The following is a 20,863-nucleotide window of genomic DNA, read 5'->3' on the forward strand; positions in this document are numbered from 1 at the left end:
CTGAGCATTTTTTTGGCCAGATATTATGGTAAAGCCTTGGTAATAAATATAAAAGCAAGTAAGACCCAGACTTGTATGTATCACCTGCATATCCTTTTCCCCTCTACTATTTTTATCCAAGTGAAGTCATGTTAAACATGAACATCAAATGCAAATGACACCACTTACTCATTTAACAAATATTTAAAGAAAACTTTCCACATACTGTTCTAAAAAGCAAGAATACCAGTAAACAGATGGACCAACTCCCTAATCCCACGAAGTTTATTTATTTGTGAAAGCAAACAGGAAAAACACACAAATACGTAATATAATTTTAGAAAGAAAAACAAAGGAAGGATTAAAGATTCACTAAGAGAAGTTTGCATAGGATGGTCAGGGACAGCCTCCTCGAGGAGATGCATTTGAGCTGACACCTAAATGAGGGAGGGTACAAACTAGCAATATTCAAGAAGAATATCCCAGGAACAAGGCAAAGGCTCTGAGACAGAAGAGATGGGGAGGACGGTGGACAGCAGGTGGGAAGACTAGAGGCTAGAGCACTTAAGGACTTGGGCAGTAAATTTGAACTCTAAATATGAGGGCTAAAGTAGGGGACACACACAATACTTTGGTTGCTATGTGGAGAAGAGACTATAAAGGGACAGCAGAAGAGCTGGGACCAGTTAGAGGCTATACAGAACCAGTTACAGGCTTGGCATTCAGTGTGTAACTGTCTAGGTTCACATCCTGGCTCTTCATCTTTTGAGCTGTGTGATCTCAAGAAAGTTCATTTCTCTGTATGCTCACTTATGGATAGGTCATGTAAATTTCAAAACAAAAATCAATGTAATGTACTATGCTTTTTCCTAAAGAAAAAAATCTTTAAGAAATGATGTGGATTATAAAATATTCTCAGTACCATTCCATCATCCAACCATCAGGCCCATCTGAGCAGACACAGTCACAATGGCCAAAGCAGTCACACTACCTGCCATGCCATTTTCCCTTCTGATTTTGTGTATACATTTTCTGACCCTCTTTCCTGGAAATTTGTCTAGGTGTAAAAGCCTCTCATACTGGCAACATGTCACACTCAGCACCCCTGCCCCCGATCCCCATAGCCCTAAAAATTTCTAGACACCAAAGCCAGAATATTTCTTAAGAAAAAAAACAAAACAGCATCACAGCCTAGGTAAAAAAGAGGGAAAGAATGGAAACAACCCAAATACATATCCAGAGAATCATCTAGGAGTGTCCTTCCCATCAGTGTACAGAAGTCACAGTGCCTTCACCTAGTTACTATGAGGGTTCATAAAATAACCTCAAGTAGTAAACGTTTTCAATGGAATGGAGGTCTAAGTCAATGAGGGAAAAAAAGAGTTATAACTTTTTCATTTCTTTACTCGATTTCCACAGAACTACATGCTCTTCTGGTTTTCTTTCCTGTCCCATCCACTCATTTCCCTACACCCACAGCCCTAGTAACCTATCAGGGCCAGCTCTTCTTTTTTTGAAGATTTTATTTTTAAGCAATCTCTGCATCCAACATGGGGCTCAAACTCATAACCCCAAAATTAAGAGTCGCATGTTCCACCAACTAAGCCAGCCAGGCACCTCTTGATGTGGTTTCAACCAAGTCTGAGCCTCATACCCTGAGATCTACCCCTGGCCTCCCAGGGACCAATAACAGTGACAAATACATGGGAACTAAGTAGGCAACTTGTATGTGGGCAGGGCTGGGCACATGATACAGCTCTCAAATTGGCTTTCTTGCTTTTATCTAAATCAGGAATAAACAAAAACTGATAAATGTTATTTTACCAATACCTTTCAGCAAAGCTATTTCAAACTAACTCTAACCACTAAGCTACTCATGGGGATTTTTTAAATGGTCCATCTGAAATAAGACACAAAGTGGCCTCTGCCCATCTCCCATGACTCTACTATATCACTTGCTATATAAACGTTTTGGTCCTAAATACTATTCTAATTTAAGACAGTGACCTGTCAAAACACAGATATGGAAAAAAATAGCAAAACAAAACCCTTGGAACTGATTTTTTTATTAATTTGACATTAAGGACTCAAATGAACACTTTGACCTTAAATCCCATTTTTCCATGCTTTCCCTAACCCTATAGAGCACTAAATATTCATCTGTAAGCTGGCTTTTCTTCATCTCTAGTACAGATTCTACTGTCCATTGAAAAACAAAAGCTTTGGCTTCCCTCCCATACTAGTAAAACATTTTAAGAGAATTTCCATTCCCCTTGGGTCCCAGTGTGAGAATCACTCTGGTCTGTGTAGAAGCCCTTTGGATCCAAGCAACTAGAATCTATCCTTGGCAAAACAGACCTTTAGGAAAACCCTCTCCAGGTAGTTCTCACTACCAACCACTGGGTATTTTCTACTGCAGTGGATATTATGCTAAGTGAAGTTCCTGGCAATAGAAAATGTAATCTAACACAACTGGTAGCAAAAATAATTAACCAGGCCCTGTTCACTCACTAGAAAATATACCCCCACATGCTCAGCCTCCTTGTCAAGGGTCATCACAGCACCTAGAAGAGAGGGCAGAATGATATAAGCATGGCCACTTCCCAACAGCAGCATTCAAATCAAGAGATATCCAACACCCACATCCAAAAATAATTTCTAACTTTTTAGCTTTACCCATTCACTGATTCATCAAACACCTAATATGATGTTCACTAAAAAAAAAAAAAAAAAAAAAAAAAGTAGTAAGAGAACAAACAGATGCTTAAAAAGGACTAACCCAGTGCTTTTTCCACAGCAGATATTCAATAAATGGTGAACACAAGTAAGGGTGTATGAATGACAATAATACAGACCAGTGTCTGATAAAACATCCCAACACAAGGATAGCTTGGTTAGAGGCACTTGCTACTCCACTCCAATTAGCCTTCAGAATAAAAAGAATAGGGAGAAGGGTAGAGGGGAAATCCACAAATACCTAGATTCAAACTTGTTCTTAGTTAAATTAACATCCAAGATCCCAATTTCACACCAAAGGAAGACAAAAAGCCACTAACATTTATATTTGTCTACTCAAAGTAGTTTCCAGAGCACTGACAATCAGGGTTCCCAATATATTCTAATCACTATGACCTTTATCACAAAATGTCCATTAAAAAGAGTTTTATTGGGGCACCTGGGTGGCGTAGTCAGTTAAACGTCCGACTTCAGCCAGGTCACGATCTCGTGGTCCGGGAGTTCGAGCCCCGCGTCAGGCTCTGGGCTGATGGCTCAGAGCCTGGAGCCTGTTTCCGATTCTGTGTCTCCCTCTCTCTCTGCCCCTCCCCCGTTCATGCTCTGTCTCTCTCTGTCCCAAAAATAAATAAAAACGTGGAAAAAAAAATTTAAAAAAAAAAGAGTTTTATTTCTTACGCTATTAACAAAGTGTTAAGTAGATTCTTTCTATCATATTTGCTTGGGTATCCTAAGTTCTGGTTTAAACAAATGATTCCCACACTTCTAGAAGGGCCTCAATTGGGATAGTCTGTTACTTTTAGAGTAATCTTATAAAGGCTGGATTCTTTTTAAGCTCTTAAAGGGAACTTAGGCAAAATTCTTTTGATATTTTTTTAGAAGATCATCTTCAGTATTTACATATGCTACACAATTATTCATGCCGATAGGAAGAAAAAGCACATTTTATTTCCAAAAGGCTCCCTTCACTGAAACCTGTAATTGCTTACATATCTGATATTGACTTCCTGCATAAAACAAAAAAACAAAGCAACAAGTATAATCATGGGTCTAAAAAGAGAGTTGTATAAAGAAAAATACAGAGTGCTCAGCTTGTTTAGCCAGAAAAAGAGAAAGAAAGGATGAGTCCAGAGGGGCAATCTGCACATTTGGTAGCTGCCACTGGGGCCCAGGAAAGACAACTTGTTCCCTCTGTGAACATTTGTGTGTTGAAGAAGGATGGGAAAACCGTGAAAGCAAGAAACATGAAAAGAAAACTCAGGCTAATAACAAGGAGATAATCTGTGATTATCAGTCTGGAAAGCTCAGAAAATATTTCCTAGAGAGGTTGTGAAATCTCTTGAGAGACAGCAAATCACTTGAGAGAGATTAAGGATATTTGGAGGCAGAGTGAGTTAAAATAGTCAAATGGTTGTACTATACAGGAGATTATATCTGAGAACCAAAAGGATTCCCCAGTCCTATTTTTCTAAAGCTTTCAGCTACCTTAGAAAATCTAAATCACTCCTTTAATAAATGATAAAAATAACAAATACTTACCAAATACAAAAATATTAACAACTGTGTGAGTAAGCAATGAACCAAAAATGCAACCAAACATCTCTGACATTTAACTAAGAGCACTGTCTAACGTAACTCCTCATCAGGGAAATACAAATCAAAACCACACTGAGATACCACCTCACACCAGTCAGAGTAGCTAAAATGAACAAATCAGGAGACTACAGATGCTGGAGAGGATGTGGAGAAATGGGAACCCTCTTGCACCATTGGTGGGAATGCAAACTGGTGTAGCCACTCTGGAAAACAGTGTGCAGGTTCCTCAAAAAATTGGAAATAGATCTACCCTATGACCCAGCAATAGCACTGCTAGGAATTTACCCAAGGGATACAGGAGTGCTGATGCATAGGGGCACTTGTACCCCAATGTTTATAGCAGTACTTTCAGCAATAGCCAAATTATGGAAAGAGCCTAAATGTCTACCAACTGATGAATGGATAAAGACGTTGTGGTTTATATATACAATGGAATACTACTTGGCAATGAGAAGGAATGAAATATGGCCTTTTGTAGCAACGTGGATGGAACTGGAGAGTGTTATGCTAAGTGAAATAAGTCATACAGAAAAAGACAGATACCATGTTTTCACTCTTATGTGGATCCTGAGAAACTTAACAGAAGAAGACCATGGGGGAGGGGAAGGGGAAAAAAAAAAGTTAGGGAGGGAAGCAAACCACAAGAGACTCTTAAAAACTGAGACTAAACTGAGGGTTGATGAGGGGTGGGAGGGAGGGGAAAGTGGGTGATGGGCATTGAGGAGGGCACCTATTGGGATGAGCACTGGGTGTTGTATGGAAACCAACTTGACAATAAATTTCATATAAAAAAAAAACCTTTATAGTGGAAAAAAATAATAAAATAAATAAATAAATAAGAGCATTGCCAAAGTCGCTATTTGAAACCTCAATTCTCAAAACTTAACAGCATTCTCACAGAAACTCCTACCAAAAGATCACCAACAATGAGACTTGCCATTCTCTAGAGGAAATCCCAGCTGATTTTCCTTTCTGATCTATAACTACAGGCTACAGATGAAACAAAATGGCTTTCAGGTGACACAAGATAACAAACTACAAGAAGGAACCAAGGGACTAATCAGGGCATGAACTCTGTCTGATGCTAGAGCATTACCCTCACCTAGAAGAACCAGAAAAACTGAGCTAAGAAATCCCTCTGATATCAAACTCCAGACACTTCTAAACAAAAGTGGCAAAGCTGGAACTTGAACCGATATCTTTGGAGTCTAAATCCCCTATGCCGAGAAGTCACATTCCTCTGAGATCCAAAACCCAAACTGAGTCGTCCTGATACAATTAGAGCCGGTCGTGAGAATTTTACCTATCAAAGCCCTATCAATGGGGTAAGCAAGCTCTCCAGTTAGAGGCTCTTTAAGGTAAAAATGGGTATAGAGAACCGAGATCCTATGTTGGGTTTACATTTTTTATTTTACACAAAACTATGGTTGACTCTAACATTAATTAAAATAAAAATCCTTGGGGCGCCTGGGTGGCTCAGTCAGTTAAGCATCCAACTCTTGATTTTGGCTCAGGTCATGATCTCACAGTCCTTAGATTGAGCCCCATGTCTGGCTCTGTACTGACTGTGGAGCCTGCTTAAGATTCTCTCTCTCCCTCTCCCTCTGTCCCTCCCCTGCTTGCACATGCACAAGCTCTTGCTCTCAAAAATAAATATATAAACAAACAAATAATAAAAATTCTCTAGTTGACCAACTTGATTTTCTGCCTTTTTTGGGCACAACTCCCCCACTACCTGGCATCCCTTGCCTAAAAACCAATTCTTTAGAGTACTGACAAGTTCAGAGAAAAAGGCCTAAATGTCGCACAAGGAAGAACCAGTTGCACTAGACTGTATTCAAAGTGGGAGACAATTCTAATAAAATGGCTCCACCCACTGCTGCCCTTCCTGAGCCCATTATCTGCAGAGAATCAAAGGGTCTAGCTATAAACTTGGGTATTCAAAGGCCCCCTAAGCTCTCTAAGTGTATATATGAACACAACTTACTGGTAAGAAATGTAGAGGGGTAGGAAGAGCTCTGCACATCTCTAAATCCTGGCTTTCCTATCCCTTTGAAATTCCCACACAGTAACTTTGCAAAGGCATCCTATTGTTCCTCCATGACAAAAAAGTGAAATAAAGTGCATTTTCTCTTAACTGGTTTTATTAAGAAACGGAATCTCAATTCATTTTTACCTTGGCAATACCAAATTTTAAAATTCAGCATTTTTAGGAAACAAGGAAATGTTGGGGGGAAAGGACACCTCAACTTAAATGAGATCTTTAGAGCAGAAGCCCTGGTTTGGGAGCTCAACTTTCCCACTTAGTAAAGGCTCTTAAACAAATTATAACATTGATCTCTGTCCTAGGGTAATTATAAAAACAAACAAACAAACAAACAAAACAAAACAAAAAACTTTCACCAAAGCATTGCAACACATGTGGGAAATATAAAGGACAAACCATGTTGCCCCACATACACATTCCAGTTCAATGTTTGCCCGGTCAGATCCAGCTCTTTTCTAGATCCCCAGCAGCCCTGTGGTCAGTGCAACAAAGTCTTACCCACTGAACCAAGCTACTGGAGAGGCCAGGAATTTAAACATCCAGGTATCTTTCCTACATTCACTTTTTTTTTTTTAACCTCCTTTATTAAGAACTACATCTTGCACCTTACCTGTGATGAGCAAGTTACAAATCCTGTACCCTGATGTCACATTAATCTTCAAAAAATGGCTTTGCCCATCACTCCTTTTCTCAAAAATCTTTAAAGCCAGACCATGCATATAGGATAAAGTTGCAACTCCTGAGCCAGAATTCAAGCTGACCAGTCTGCTTCAACTGAACTTCCCACTGCCCATTGTGGAAGGCAGCTGTGGAGGCACAAACTTTAGAGGTAGACAACCAGGAGTTAGAATTCCAGCTTTACCACTCACTTCCTGTGTGATCTTCAGCAAGTTACTTATATTTCAGCTCTTCTCTTTGTAAAACAAGAATTCCCTCTCTTTAAGACAAGAGTAACAATACCTACTTCGAGAGAGTGTAGCATGTGGCACCGAGTAAGATGCTCAGTAAGCATCACATTTCTCCCCAGCTCCAATCCAAATGATCTACTGTCTCTCTTCTTGGAAACTCTCCCTAGCAACTCTCCACCAGGTTTAGAGCCATGCTTTGCTTCAAGGCCTAATTGAAATGCCTTCTCTTCCTTAAAGGCACTCTGGTTCATAATCATATTCTCCTCTGAGCTTCTATAATTAATTCTTATATTCTAAGCCAATGGATCTAAAATTTTTATTCTCTTATGTGTCACCCCTCTTTCCCCAATGAATCCACAAACCCAAGAGCAAAGTTTTTACTAATTATCAGCCAGTCACCAAGTGTTCCATAAAAAATACTTTGAAGATAACACCACTTCCCATATGCACTTGAACAAATCACCCCCATATCTTAGGGAGTTTTTCCAAGGGTAATAGTTACCAGATAAATGAAAAGGACGCTTGTATCTACGTAGTCACAGTGGAACTCTCAGACAAGCCAGCAGAGTCCAGGAAGCCTTTACTTCACTCCATGCATTCAACAGGCTCTTCTTAAGCTCCTTCTTTGTGCAGTCCTTAATTCAGCACGGGAGACAGACTATGAGCAATTTGGTTTCTACCTTTGATCAGCTTTCTGAAATCTAGACTATTTCAGGTTCTTTAGAAACCCGTCTCTGAAAAATCTCATCAGTGAAGGGATTCACCTTCTGAAAATACTACTTGGGGGAAAAAAGTAACACAGTCACTTGAGTTTTAATCTTGTGGCCCTATCCCAAGATGGCCAGTCGAAGTGTGTGCATATAAAAGATAACTCAAAACTGTCCTGGAGCTGAGATAATGACCTCTTTCCCATTCCCAAGACCCTGCTGCCCAAACAAGAGAAACACCTGCATGGGATAAAACCAAGAGCTAGACTAAGGCAGCATTAAAACAAATTCTCTCAGTTAGTGAAGTTGTTTTATTCATGTCCAAGTAACTGTAAACTACATTCGTATAAAGATCCCAGGAAAATGCAATAATCCTTAGAAACACTTGAAAATGTTCAGTCTCTTAAATTCTACTAAATTACTAAATTCTTGGATAAGGTAGCACAAACATTGGCTAGTCTTGAGTCACTTAAAAAATACATCTTTAATACTTAGTGCATTTCAGGTGAAGGACAAAAAAGGAAAGCTAATCATTCACCAATACTTGCAGTTTAATTTGTTAAAGTCATAGAGTGCAAAGTTAATTTTCCTTTGTTTGAGTTCCGTGTGTGTGTGTGTGTGTGTGTGTGTGTGTGTGTGTGTGTGTGTGTGCGCGCGCGCGCGCGCGGGCGTCCCTCAAGGAGCCTGCATACAACCACCACAGCCGCAGGTTAGGGCTCAACAGCCACGGCAGAGCAGCTTGGCGAGTCCAGGGGACCAACCGGCGGCTGCACGCGAAACCCACTCACAGGCCCTCCGGGACTGCCCGCAGTCTCCTCCGCGCACCGCAGCTTTGCACTTCCCCAGATCCCTGGTCTCCCTGCTCCCCACCCCCAACTGCGTGGCCCCAGCCCGCCGGAAAGGCTGCCCCGACCCACCGCCCAGAGGGCAGTCCCCACCAGCCCCGCCGAGCTGCCCCTCCGCCCTGCTCTTCTGCGCCTGCAGAGGCCCCCGAGTGTGGGCGCCCGGCGCGAATACTCACAGAGCTGAAACTTGGCCGGGGCTAGGAGCGGTGAATAGCGGGAAAAGGGCTAGGGCTGCAGCGGCGGGCAGGGCGCGGCAGAGCGGAACCGGCGCCCCTCCTGCCCGCCCGCCGCGGGAGCCAGGGCACGGGCACCCCACCCCCTCCCGAGGGAAGACGGACTGGGAAAGCCAGGGCGGCGGCCGGACGCTCTTACCTCTTGAGTTCTCCAGCCAGGCTGGGCGCTCGCACTGATGGGGGCTTGTCTGGAGCCGCGCAGCCCGGAGGAGGAGCCGCTCCGGGAGAGAGGGCGGTGGTCGGGCAGGCATCCGCGCCCGGGGCTGCGGCCGGGCCAGGGGGAGACAGATGGGAGGGAGCACAGATTTGAGTGGAGGGGGGCGTGGAGGAGGTGTGCCTCCACCCGAGACAGAGAGGGTGGGCTGCTGAGCCCGGTGGCGGGGTGTGCTCCAAGGCACTGGAGTGAACAAGAAAACCCGCGCTGAGAGTGTGGAGCTTGGGGGGGCGGGGGGAGGGTGTGCTGGGGTTGGGAAAATGGAGGTGGGGGGCAGGATGAAGAGTTGGCCCACAAACCGGACGGCCCTCACCTCGGCACCATCCGAACAAGAATTGTCTGGGTCTGGAGCAAAACACAAGGGGATCTGAAACTTTATGTCATTTTCTCATACACACGTGACCCCCCTGCAGTCCAGATGGTTTCAATCACTGGAGGAAAAAAGCGGCTCTGCTGGTATGCATGAAAAGCCGGAGCTGGGAGAGTCTGGGAAAAGCCGCCTGTACAGCTTGTCTGCCTTCAAACAAACCGATGAGCTCTTTCCGTTCTTCCAGCCCTTGGCCTGGGGCAGCCCTGCAAAACCCAAAAAGACATTACAAGAAGCTACGTTTGGTACTGCCAACAGTGGCAGAGGAACTCTGAGAGCAGTAGGGTTCCAAGGAGTTTGATCTGAACCGAAAGTTCCAAGGGCATTCTGAGATTTTGTTTTAAATACTCCATTTGGCTTGCAAAACCCAAAACTAGAATAGGGTGTCATTAAATAAGCAATGGAATACTAGCAGTGAGAATCTGTGATTTATTAGTGGAATTCTGAAAGACATTGTTAACTCAGTGTGACAATCCACTTGGAAAAGAATCATGCAAACCACTTAAAATCCAAACCCACACATACTTGGTGGGATGTTAGGAACCCATGTTACCCAATTTCTCATCCCATAAATCACTATAAATAGACTTTGATATTGGAATGCACAAATCTGACTTTCACAAACCTAGTTATAGCTTGAAGGAGCAAATGTATATGAATGAAGATAAACAGGCTATAAAGGCCAAGACATGTTTCAAAGCCCAGGCCAATTCAATTGTCACATGTCTGAAAGAGGGATTTATTCAGCTCAGAAATAATGGTGGGGAGGGGGTGGGGGCAGGGAGGCACCTGGGTGGCTCAGTAGGTTGAGCATTAGACTCTTGATTTCAGCTCAGGTCATGATCTCAAAGATGTGAGGATCAAGCCCAGAGTCTGGCTCTGCGCTGAGCATTAAGCCTGGTTAGAATTCTCCCTCTCCTTCTGCTCCTCCCCTACTCGCTCACATTCTCTCTTGCTCAAAAATAATAATAATGGGGACTTTAAGATACATCCTAAAAATAATTTAACTTGTTCATGATCAAACAGAAATAGTGGCAAGAATCAAACCGATAAAGTCTATTGTTCCTTTGCCCGAAAAGGATATTAATATAAATCACTGGCACAAACTCTTTATCTTGTAATATTAGTGCCAGAGAATACGTTTGGCCTTTCTAGCAGAAGGCCTTATACACAGAGTAACACAGTTGTCTGTGTGTGAAAAATATATCAGCTCTTGGTAAAGTGAATTGATTCTACGTTAAGAAAACCCAAGGTTTCCATTGTTGAGGCACACTGGAAAATACAGATGACAACCTGAAACTAGGCAAATCAAAACAAGTTTTACTCCAAATTCAAAATCTAGCAGTGAGTTTCTCCTCTAGTTTAGTGAAGTACTTGAACCCTTCAGGAGACCAAGGCCATATATGGATGGACTTAGCCTTCTCCAATCTTCAGTCTCAAATTAGGGTGGTTCTACTCTCCAAAAGCAACAAGAGAATTCATGTAGAAGAATCCTTAGGGGACACAAGCCACAGAATGTAATAACACTCCAGGCAAATTCCACCTGCAGCTCCTTATGCTGTATAAGGAGGTTCTTAAGTTTCTCACTTGCAAGACTATTAAAACTTCTACTTATTAAAGTCCTTTCTTATGAATGACAACTGTAAAGAAAGCCATCCCAAAAGAAAGCATCAAGATTTTCTCTATTCAGACCCAGGACAGTAACTGTTTTCATCTCCAAGAGCTGCTGCTGCTGCCTCCTACGTGTACTAAAGCAATGTAAGAGGGCAATAATGAGATACAAATAGTTCTTTTTTTTTTTTTGCCAATGCTATTGCAAATTATACATAGAGCTTTTCTAATTCTTAAGAAAAACCTTAATTAGATCTGCTCTTTCAGAAAGAAAATTAACATCCCTTAAGTTTTTTAAATACAGCTATATTTAATAGTCTTAAGTCTAAACTCCACTGATGTCAGTCTCAGTTAACACTGGCCAAAATTTTATTAGAGACACTGACAACTGAAATGTTTTTAATACTAATTTAAAAGGCGCTAATTAAGTAATTTACATTAATCTAACGTCCACATCACACGACAAAACTAAGGGAGATGTAAGCTCGAGGACTCGGACCAAGTCTATCTTTGCTAATAATTACATTGTTATGTGCCTAGCACAGTACCCAGCATGAAATATGTGCACAATAAGTACATGGTGTTTGAGTAAATGAAAGATGAATAAAACCACTCCCCATAAGGTGACAATCCTGTAGAGGCATGTGACTTGTAAACAACTGAATGAAATAACAGCTTTAGGAAGGATACTAGCAACAGAAAAGAGGAAGAGGTAATTAGCATTAGTTGGCTTTGGGCTTTATTCACAAATAAGAAGAGTTTACAAGAGGAATTTGGTATATTTGGTGCCTAATTTAGGGATCTCCCAGATACACTTTCTCAAGTCCCCATTATTCAGTCCCCTCAACACAGAGCCAAGACAAGATTTGAGCATAAACATCCTGGCTCTAATTTGGATAGTATGAATACTGTTCCTTTCATCCTCTCAAATACATCGCCTCCACCCCCAAGCCATTTCCTCTGTACTGTCTTCTGTCAGTCTAATGAAAGTTTCCTAATCTTTAGAAGCAGTAGCTTTGCTTCTCTTTGTGTGGAGAAATACAATACACTCTGATTACATGCTTATATTCCATACAGATGCCTGGCAACACATCTTATAGCTAAGAGTCTGTTTAATATTTTAACTTTGAGGGACTTATGATTCAACTATTTTGTTATATACCAAAATAGCACTTGACATCACAGAGATGGGCTTTACTTCCTTTTGCTATTTTAAATCCTGCACTTAAACATGGTGAGTGGCTTGGGTTTTCTGGTTCATAGATTTTGCTTTGGAGTGTTTTTTTTTTTTCTTCGAGGGACAAAGGGATTAAGATTTTTGAGGAAGTCTTCCAGGTTTGCAGGTCTAGTACTCATGAAGCAGTTACTTCCTCCTACATACTCTGCCTACAATATTATATGTGATCTTAATTAAAGGGGGAATTGGGGTCTTATTATGCTTCATGATCCAAATAACCAGGTTTCTCTAAGGCAGGCAACTGGGCAAGAAGGTTGGCCCAGATGACCTACCTTTAAGTTTTCTAGGGCATGCTTTTCTACATATCATTTCCTTCTTTAAATTTTTAATAAAAATTTTATGTTTTGTTTTAAATAACTAAACTTAAATGGTAAATATTGAAATCACTCTAAACAATTACTAATTATTAAATTTTAGTAATAATTTTCAATCACTCTAAATAATTACTAATTATTAATCCATAACCTCAACAAGTACTATTTAATCCAATTCTGTTTCCATTCCCCCTACATTTGAGTAGAACCTCATTTCTAAAGCACCCAATATTCACCCTTGAACTTTTTCCATAAGCTTTAAGACTTAGGGCCAGTTTCAATATAAAACAACTCTGATCTGTAATCTCTAGAAGCCCAGCATGCCTCAGGAGTAGCTATCAAGGTCATCCCTCTGGCTTTTTACTTTCCTCTTTTCCAAGACCCTCAAAAGGTGAACGGGACTTACATTCACACAGTTGAAATGTCAGTAGTATGAATCCTTATGACGAATTTTTGCAATCAGTAAAGCATAATAGCATGTACTAGAACACTAGTTCCTAAAGCTGAGAGCCCTTCAGAATCATCTAAGAAGCTTGTCAGAAATACAGTTTCTGGCCGTAGTCCCAGACCTACTGAATTAGAATCTCCAAGGTTAAGAAACACTACACTAAATTAATTGTAAGATCTTTGTCAGTTCTACATAGGCCAATTTTCCCTTAGAGGAAAGCCCCTCTATCACCACACACTCACACAGGTTTCCCAAAAGAAATCAAGCAAGACATTATATGAATTGAAACATAATATAGCTCTTTTCCTCCCAATAAGCAACTTCCTTAGTCACAATTGCCTTTACAGCCTACCTCTGAAAGTAAAAAAAAAAATCCTTAAACTGATGTTTAAAAAAAGTATATTCCTACTAAACAAAGTTTAACAAGATTTCAAAACAGATCATTGAGGACTCAGCATGTTTTGTTAAACAAACAATAGCACTAATAGGTCACTGAAACTATTGATTATATTTCTATCTTTGGTAATCAAGTAAGATAATCCGTAACTGACCTAATGTATATTCTGTTAAAAGCTACTTAGTTTTTAAAATTGTAGAGGATAAGTGGGGCACCGGGGCGATGGCGGGGGGGGGGGGGGGGGGCGGGGGGGGAGGCCTCAGTTGTTTAAGTATCCGACTTAGGCTCAAATCATGACCTCACGGTTCATGGGTTCGAGCCCTGCGTCAGGCTCTGCGCTGACAGCTCAGAGCCTGGAGACTGTTTCAGATTCTGTGTCTCCCTCTCTCTCTGCCCCTCCTCCACTTGTGCGTGCTCTCTCTCTCTCTCTCAAAAAAATAAACAAACATTAAAAAAATTTTGTTAATTGTAGGGTATAAGAAACACAGAACCCAAAATTGTATGTAAACATTTTTTCATTGTGACTTTAAAATATATATATATATATATTTTTTTTTATACGTATATGTATACGTATATGTAAGATATATACCTGGTTGAAAACTTAAAAAACAGTATAAAAGGATATTTGGAGAAAGAGAAGTCTTCCTTCCTACTCCTGTCCTCCAGCTCCCCTCTCTTCAGGCAATCACTGTAGTTTCTTGTATATGTTTCCAGAGATATTCAAAGGGAACATAAAATTATTTATTGTGTATAACGCATTTTTGGGAGAAGAAGTCCAAAGCCCATAACGGATTATCAAAGAGGTTCAAGATCTCAAAAAAGATAGGAATCTCCATTCTAGAGCAAAGCTAAGGGTTCACGCTCTATTTCAGTCCACTGGAAGGATTAGCAGAATTGCAACCTTCATTTTACTTATGAGCATTAGTACGCACAACTCCAGACTACAAAATAGCTTCAGCGAGCAATGTTGGTTAACATGCAGATGTGGTTATAAAATGCCACATCTGTTTGTAAATAACTTCCTCATTTTTATGTTTTTCTTAAACAAGCCCTCCAATAAATAGTTCCTTCTGTTACTGTGTTAATAGACTGACAGTGAAAATCTGTACAAAAACTTCTGGCATATACATACCCTCACAACCTGAAATTTTTCTTTTGTAATAAGAGAAAGATTCTATTTATATCTACACAGAATTTAAGGGGGAAAATTGACTTAGTATACTCTTGGTAGATATAATTAACATAAGTTACAAGGTTATTAATAAAGATCTTAAGAACCTTATGTTTTAAGATTTACATTATTTTTGTCAAGATGGTAAATCTCATTTGGATTTAAGTGATTATTACTTTCATAAGTGTTATAATTGGGATTTTAACATAAAGCTACAAATAAGCTATTAGTTTGTTAAAGTACTTAAGGGCTAACTGAACAGTTTCCCTTATCCCCTTTTTCAGAACAGAATCTGTTTCCTTGCCTGAATACCATGTAGTACTTTTCACTCTCCCCTTCCTAAGTGTATGAGAGATATAGTACATAAAATCAAGTTTCTTTTCCTATAATCAGCTTACAAAAAGGTTTAGTCTGACCTAGGTCCATTTATTTTTTGCTCTGTAATGCTATTTGGGGTTTTATTCCAAATACCAGGCTATTTACTATTTACTTAAAGAAAGTGTTAGGACTGTTTGACTGATGAGGCTGGGCAGGCTAGACCTGGGAGAGAATAAAGAATAAGATGAGATACTGGATGCTCTTTAGATGGACAGGAAACAAGAAAAAGCTCAGAAAAGCTCACGAAGACTGAAAGGTCTCCTCACTCGTATGTCTTGCTGAATGGTCCTTTTTCTTCTCTCAGGGGCTTAAAGATAATTTTTAATTGGAAGAAATGAAAGTCTAAAAATTTACTGATTTGAAACACTAGTTACCAATTTTTGTTCCAATGGTATCAGTTTTAGATCTAATCAAAATATCGCTAGATTGAAGAATGATTTATCTCTGTCACTAAGCTCACTAAACTTTGCCCCAAAAGCATCCCCGAAATAAGAATTGTGAGAATGTGATCTCTTCTAGTAATTTTCCATATTACTTGCAAAAAAAAAAAAAGAACCTACAGCAAATGAGAAAAAAAATAGCTATAGCTATTTACTTCTTTATTCACTCAACAAACATTTATTAAACACCTGCAAAAAACTGTCTTTGACATCAATGGAGCATAAAAGAGATAAGTCATATAAGCAAATCTAAAATCTAGTGAGGAAGGTACATATTAACAATATATCAGAATAAAATATGTGTTATAAAAGAGATAAAGAGGAGAAAAAAAGAGGAATTTGCAGTAGTAGACTTTCCTCCCAAAAACTGATGGAAAGAGGGTCGGAACTGAATCTTAAGTAATTGTTACAATTTCTTTTCAATAAATAGAAAAGAGGAGGAGATAATTCAAAACCACAGGAATTGCCTGAGCTGTGAACTACTAACTTTAAGAACAATGACTGCTCTTCATTTGACTAGAGTAACAGAGGCTAAAAGGGAAGATTAGTGGAAAACAGTTTGGTGGTTCCTCAACAAGTTAAACATAGAATAACCATATGACCCCACAATTTCAGTCCTAGGTATAAACTGCAAGGACTGAAAACAGGTGTTCAAATTAATTGTGCATGAATTTTCATAGCACTATTCACAATAACCAAAAGGTAGAAACAACCCAAGTGTCCATCAACAGATGAATTGATAAACAAAATGTGGTATATTCATATACTGAAATATTACTTGGCCACAAAAAGGAATGAGGTGCTGAAACATCCTAGAATGTGGATGAACTTGGATAACATTACGTAAGTGAAAGAAGCCAAACACAAAAGGCCACATATTGTATTATTCCATTTATATGTACTATCCAAAACAGGTAAATCCAAGAGACAAAAAGATTAGTGGTTGGCAGGGGCTGGAGGGAGGGAGAAATAAGTATGGGGTCTCCATTAGGGGTGATGAAAATGTTTTGGAACTAGACAGAAGTGATTGTTGCACAGCATCGTGAATGCAATTAATGCCATTGAATTCTACATTTCAAATGGTTAATTTTTATGAAGTTGTATGAAGTCCAACTTAACCTTAAAAAAAAAAAATAGGGAGATATGGGTCTGTGGTAGATACAACAAATGCTTACTAATATCCTGCCCAGTCCCCAGAAGTCTATATGTTCCATTCACCCTACAATTAGGTAGGGCCATATGACTTTCTAGCCAACAGGTTGTGAGCAGAAATGACTCATGTCACCTCCAGGCCAAAATTTCTAAGAATGAGTGAGAGGGGAACCTGGCTGGCTCAGTTAGTAGAGTATGCAGCTCTTGATCTTGGGGTCATAAATTCAAGCCCCATGTTGGATGTTGAGCCTACCTAAAAAAAAAAAAAAAAAAGAAAAGAAAAAAGAAAAGGAATGAGTAAGAGATGTGCATGCCTCTCTTCTCTAACCACACAGATCCAAAGCCATGTGAGACAATGGGGCAGAATGGGTCACTGAATAAAGTAGTGCCTCCCTATTGACCCATGCTGGACATGTTATATGAGTAAGAAATAAGACTTTTTTTGAGAGACAGAGACAGAGACAGAGAGAGACAGTGAGTGACAACAGGGGAGGGGCACAGGGAGACAGAATCCCAAGCAGGCTCCATGCTCAGCATGGATCTCACAACTGCAAGATCATGACCTGAGCCAAAATCAAGAGTCAAATGCTTAACTGACTGAGCCACCCAGGTGCCCCAAGAAATAGACTTTTATTGTCTTAAGCCACTGAAATTTCAGGGGTTGCTATTGCAGCATAGGCTAAACCTACTCTGACTGACACAGGGTCAGATCTAGGAAGGCTAAAAAAGCAGTACTAAGAAATTTGAATCTTATTCTGAAGGGCATGAAGAGACAATGCTTTTGAGGAAAAGAGTAACATGATGTGCATTTCAAGAATATAATTATGGATGCAATGTGCTGAGTAAATTAGAAACAAAGATAGTCTTCAACCTTGGTGCACATCAGAAATCACCTGAGAACTGTAGTCCTCTTCCAATTCCTTTATATTTCTTTAAAGAATAAAATATGTGTCCTCAGGGGGAAAAATCATCTGAGGAGTTTATAAAAATGCAATGCTGTAGTCCAGGACATGTCTAGAGATTCTGATGCAGAATCTCTAGAGGTAGGGTCTAGGCAGTTATAATTGAAAAAAACTCTATGGGAGATTCTAGACTACAGGTTAGAGTCAAGGAAAAGATGTCTAGCTCAGAGATGACCAAAATTACATGCTTAGTGGATTCAAACAAACAGTATAATAGAATAACTATTTTCTTAACAAATGGAATGATAAATGCTTAGAGAGCTTCTGTTAAAATAATTATGAAAAAGTTACTCACATTACCATTTGTATAGTCATAGTTATGACTTTGAAAATTTAAACATCAATAAGAAGGGGGTGACAGTTTGTATGTGCCTACCCTATTGTTAAGTGTAATCTACCCCAACATCTCTGTTAGCTTGAGAAACATGGCTGATACACTCAAGTCAGAGGACAGAGCTGCCCTCAGTCTCCTGGAAGGCCAACCTCTTCCCAGCACTCACATCTATCTTATTTCCTCCTTTCTTTCCTCTTTTCTTTTCTTGCAGAATAACTAGCATTCCATTCGGTCTTTATTTAGTTCCTTCCTCCCCAGTATCTAAGTCATCAACCAACCTTCAAGTCATCAAGACTTAAAGAGCCAAGATTTAAGGGCTCAAAAAGTCTGGGTTACAGATGCATTGGAAGCTGTCACTCTAACCTCTGTGTGTGTGTGTGTGTGTGTGTGTGTGTGTGTGTGTGTGTGTGTGATTTTTACTACCAATTGTAATTTTTTAAGAGTCTCAGCTTTCCAGCATACAGATCTAATACCATGAGGAAATTGATCCTTTACCAACCAAAATTCAGTTTGTGTTATAAAAACAAATCTTCAGAGCATCTCAGGAAAAAGTGATCTCTGATAAAGAGCATTGAAGTTGACTGACAAAAAGTACCTTTATGATTTCTGAAAACCTACTGAAAGGTGCAAAAGAAACTGACAGGCTTCACTACAAACCGCCTCACTGTACTGAATACTGCTCAACAATCCTTTTTTCATTATTCCTAGTGATTAAGATTCTTTTCTTGCTTTCCACAACAACTGTCCCAAGTTTGTATATTTTCAAAACTTCTAACCAATTACTGTTAGCAGGCAACCTTGCCCTCATCGCTGAAAAAGCAGAGGTGTACTTTCCTTGACATTCCTCTACTATGTCAAAATGCATCTGCTTGCCTCCCTATCTCTTATCCCAGAAGCATGCCTATTCCTTTTGAAGAATAACTTTGCTATGTTGGATCTTTTGTTTCCTGCATCTCATGTCTTCCTCTTTCTTTTTCGATCCCTGTTGTAGTTTCTGAGAAAGGGTACATAGAAGGTAAAAAAAAAAAATTGATAATTTACAAGGCTGAAAATGATTTCAAACTATTCTCCCACTGGACTGACAGTTTAGTCTGGTAAAGAATTCTAAATAAAAAATATTTTTTATTCAGATTTTAGAAGTTATTGTTCTACTGGTCATATGCTTTCTAGTATTGCAGCTGGGAAATATAATGCATTTTTTGTGTCTGCTAGCTTGGAGGATCTTTTCTATCTGAAATCTGAAATTTCATGATGATGTGCCTGCATATGGGTACTTTTTCAAACATTGTTCTAACATTGTTAATGTTCCACATTAAAAGTGGGCCCTTTTAATCTGGAGGCTCATATTCCTTGATTTAGTTCCAATAAATGTTTTGTTTTGTTTTTCATAGATTTCCTCCCCTAATTTTCTCTAATTTCTCTTTCTAGAACTCCTATTTATATGTTGGACCTCCTAGATTGATCCTTTATTTGTCCATCTCATTGTCTTTTTCTTCTACCTTATGGCAAATTTTGTACATTTTTCCTTCTAACTCTTTTATCAGACTCTACATATTGGCTTCATTATGCTCAGTCTCATAAATCACTTGTCATTTCCTGAAAATGTCAAGAAGGTTAACACTTTTGATAGGCCCAACTCAAAGGTCACCTTTTCAGTAAAGCCTGCTCCTAGGCAGAATGAATTACTCCCTCTCTTTGCACCCAACGCACAGTCCATAGCCCAGAACATCTGTTCACAAGTATTGTTCACCATGACACCCAATCTGTTGATTCTGCTAGAATGTGTACCTCTTGAAGGTGTATCCATCTTCAATATCTAGTAAATGACAGCTACCCAATAAATGGCTGTTGCATTACAGTAATTTCAAAAGAATATATAGTATAAATATTAGATTATGTGATCATTAGCTAACCAAAGAATGCAAACAGAAACCCAACCCCCTAGAAAAAATTATATAAGCTTAAAAATGCACCTGTGAATATTTTTAATCTTAAAAGGTTATTATTTTTTAACCAAACATTCCCAATCTTATCCAAAGGCACATTCTTCATAGCCACTCACACATATGCAAATTCAGAATTTAAAAAGCTAATTCACTTTTAAATCATCTGCTTACCCAACCAGGCACCTGAAGAGTTTCCTTAGATTACAGTATATATTTGTTGTTGCTGTTGTTTGGAATAACCAAAAATATAGCAAAAAAGGCAAGAAGAGATTTCTTTAGAATGCATCACCCATATAAAAATGTTAGTAACGGGTAGCCAACCCTCCAGTAATCTTTCCAGAAACATGAGGTGATTAAAGAGTAAGGAACAGAAAGACACTCCTGAACACTAACTACAGCATGGCTACTGAAGGCATTACAAGGCTCAATAAAGAATGTTCATTCGTATACAGGGATTTAAGCGCTGTAAGGGATTTTTGTTTACTTTAGTTTTGGTTTGATTTTCTTTTTAAAACCATGCCCTAATGCCAAATGTTACTTTTTTTCTCTCTCTCTTTCCTGTTGAACTGATGCTATGTTAAGATATAAGCACAAACATCTCATAAGTGTTTTAAATCCATCCAATTGTTCAAGAAGGCATACGTGCCGGGCCAATGAAGCCAAAACATTAGAGCTAGGAATTTTGATGAAGATAATAATTGCTTACAGACCAGCTTGTTTTAACTTGCTGAACAAAGAACACAATTTTATACCACATTTTCATCACAGGCTTCTTCTCTGCATAATCACTACTATAATGAACACTTTTAAAAGGGAGATTATCTACAGGTTAAAGAGTAAG

General features: G+C 39.4%; 1 protein-coding gene across 5 annotated transcripts in view; it reads right to left on the reverse strand.

The window, feature by feature from the left end:
* DENND2B (DENN domain containing 2B) overlaps positions 1-20,863 on the reverse strand; it is a 179,139-nt gene that overhangs the window by 148,269 nt on the left and 10,007 nt on the right. For 3 of the 5 annotated variants that reach the window (XM_019812031.3, XM_045038929.1, XM_045038933.1), the window contains exons 3-5: positions 9,576-9,835; positions 9,188-9,311; positions 7,766-7,898 (exon numbers count right to left, since the gene is read on the reverse strand). The gene's annotated coding sequence lies outside the window, so the exon portion shown is untranslated. Of the gene's footprint in view, positions 1-2,490; positions 2,544-7,765; positions 7,899-9,187; positions 9,312-9,575; positions 9,836-20,863 lie in introns of all 5 variants that reach the window. The other 2 variants (XM_045038930.1, XM_045038931.1) reach the window with 2 other exon arrangements.

Source organism: Felis catus, chromosome D1 (assembly GCF_018350175.1).
Source record: "Felis catus isolate Fca126 chromosome D1, F.catus_Fca126_mat1.0, whole genome shotgun sequence".
Taxonomy (NCBI): Eukaryota; Metazoa; Chordata; class Mammalia; order Carnivora; family Felidae; genus Felis; species Felis catus.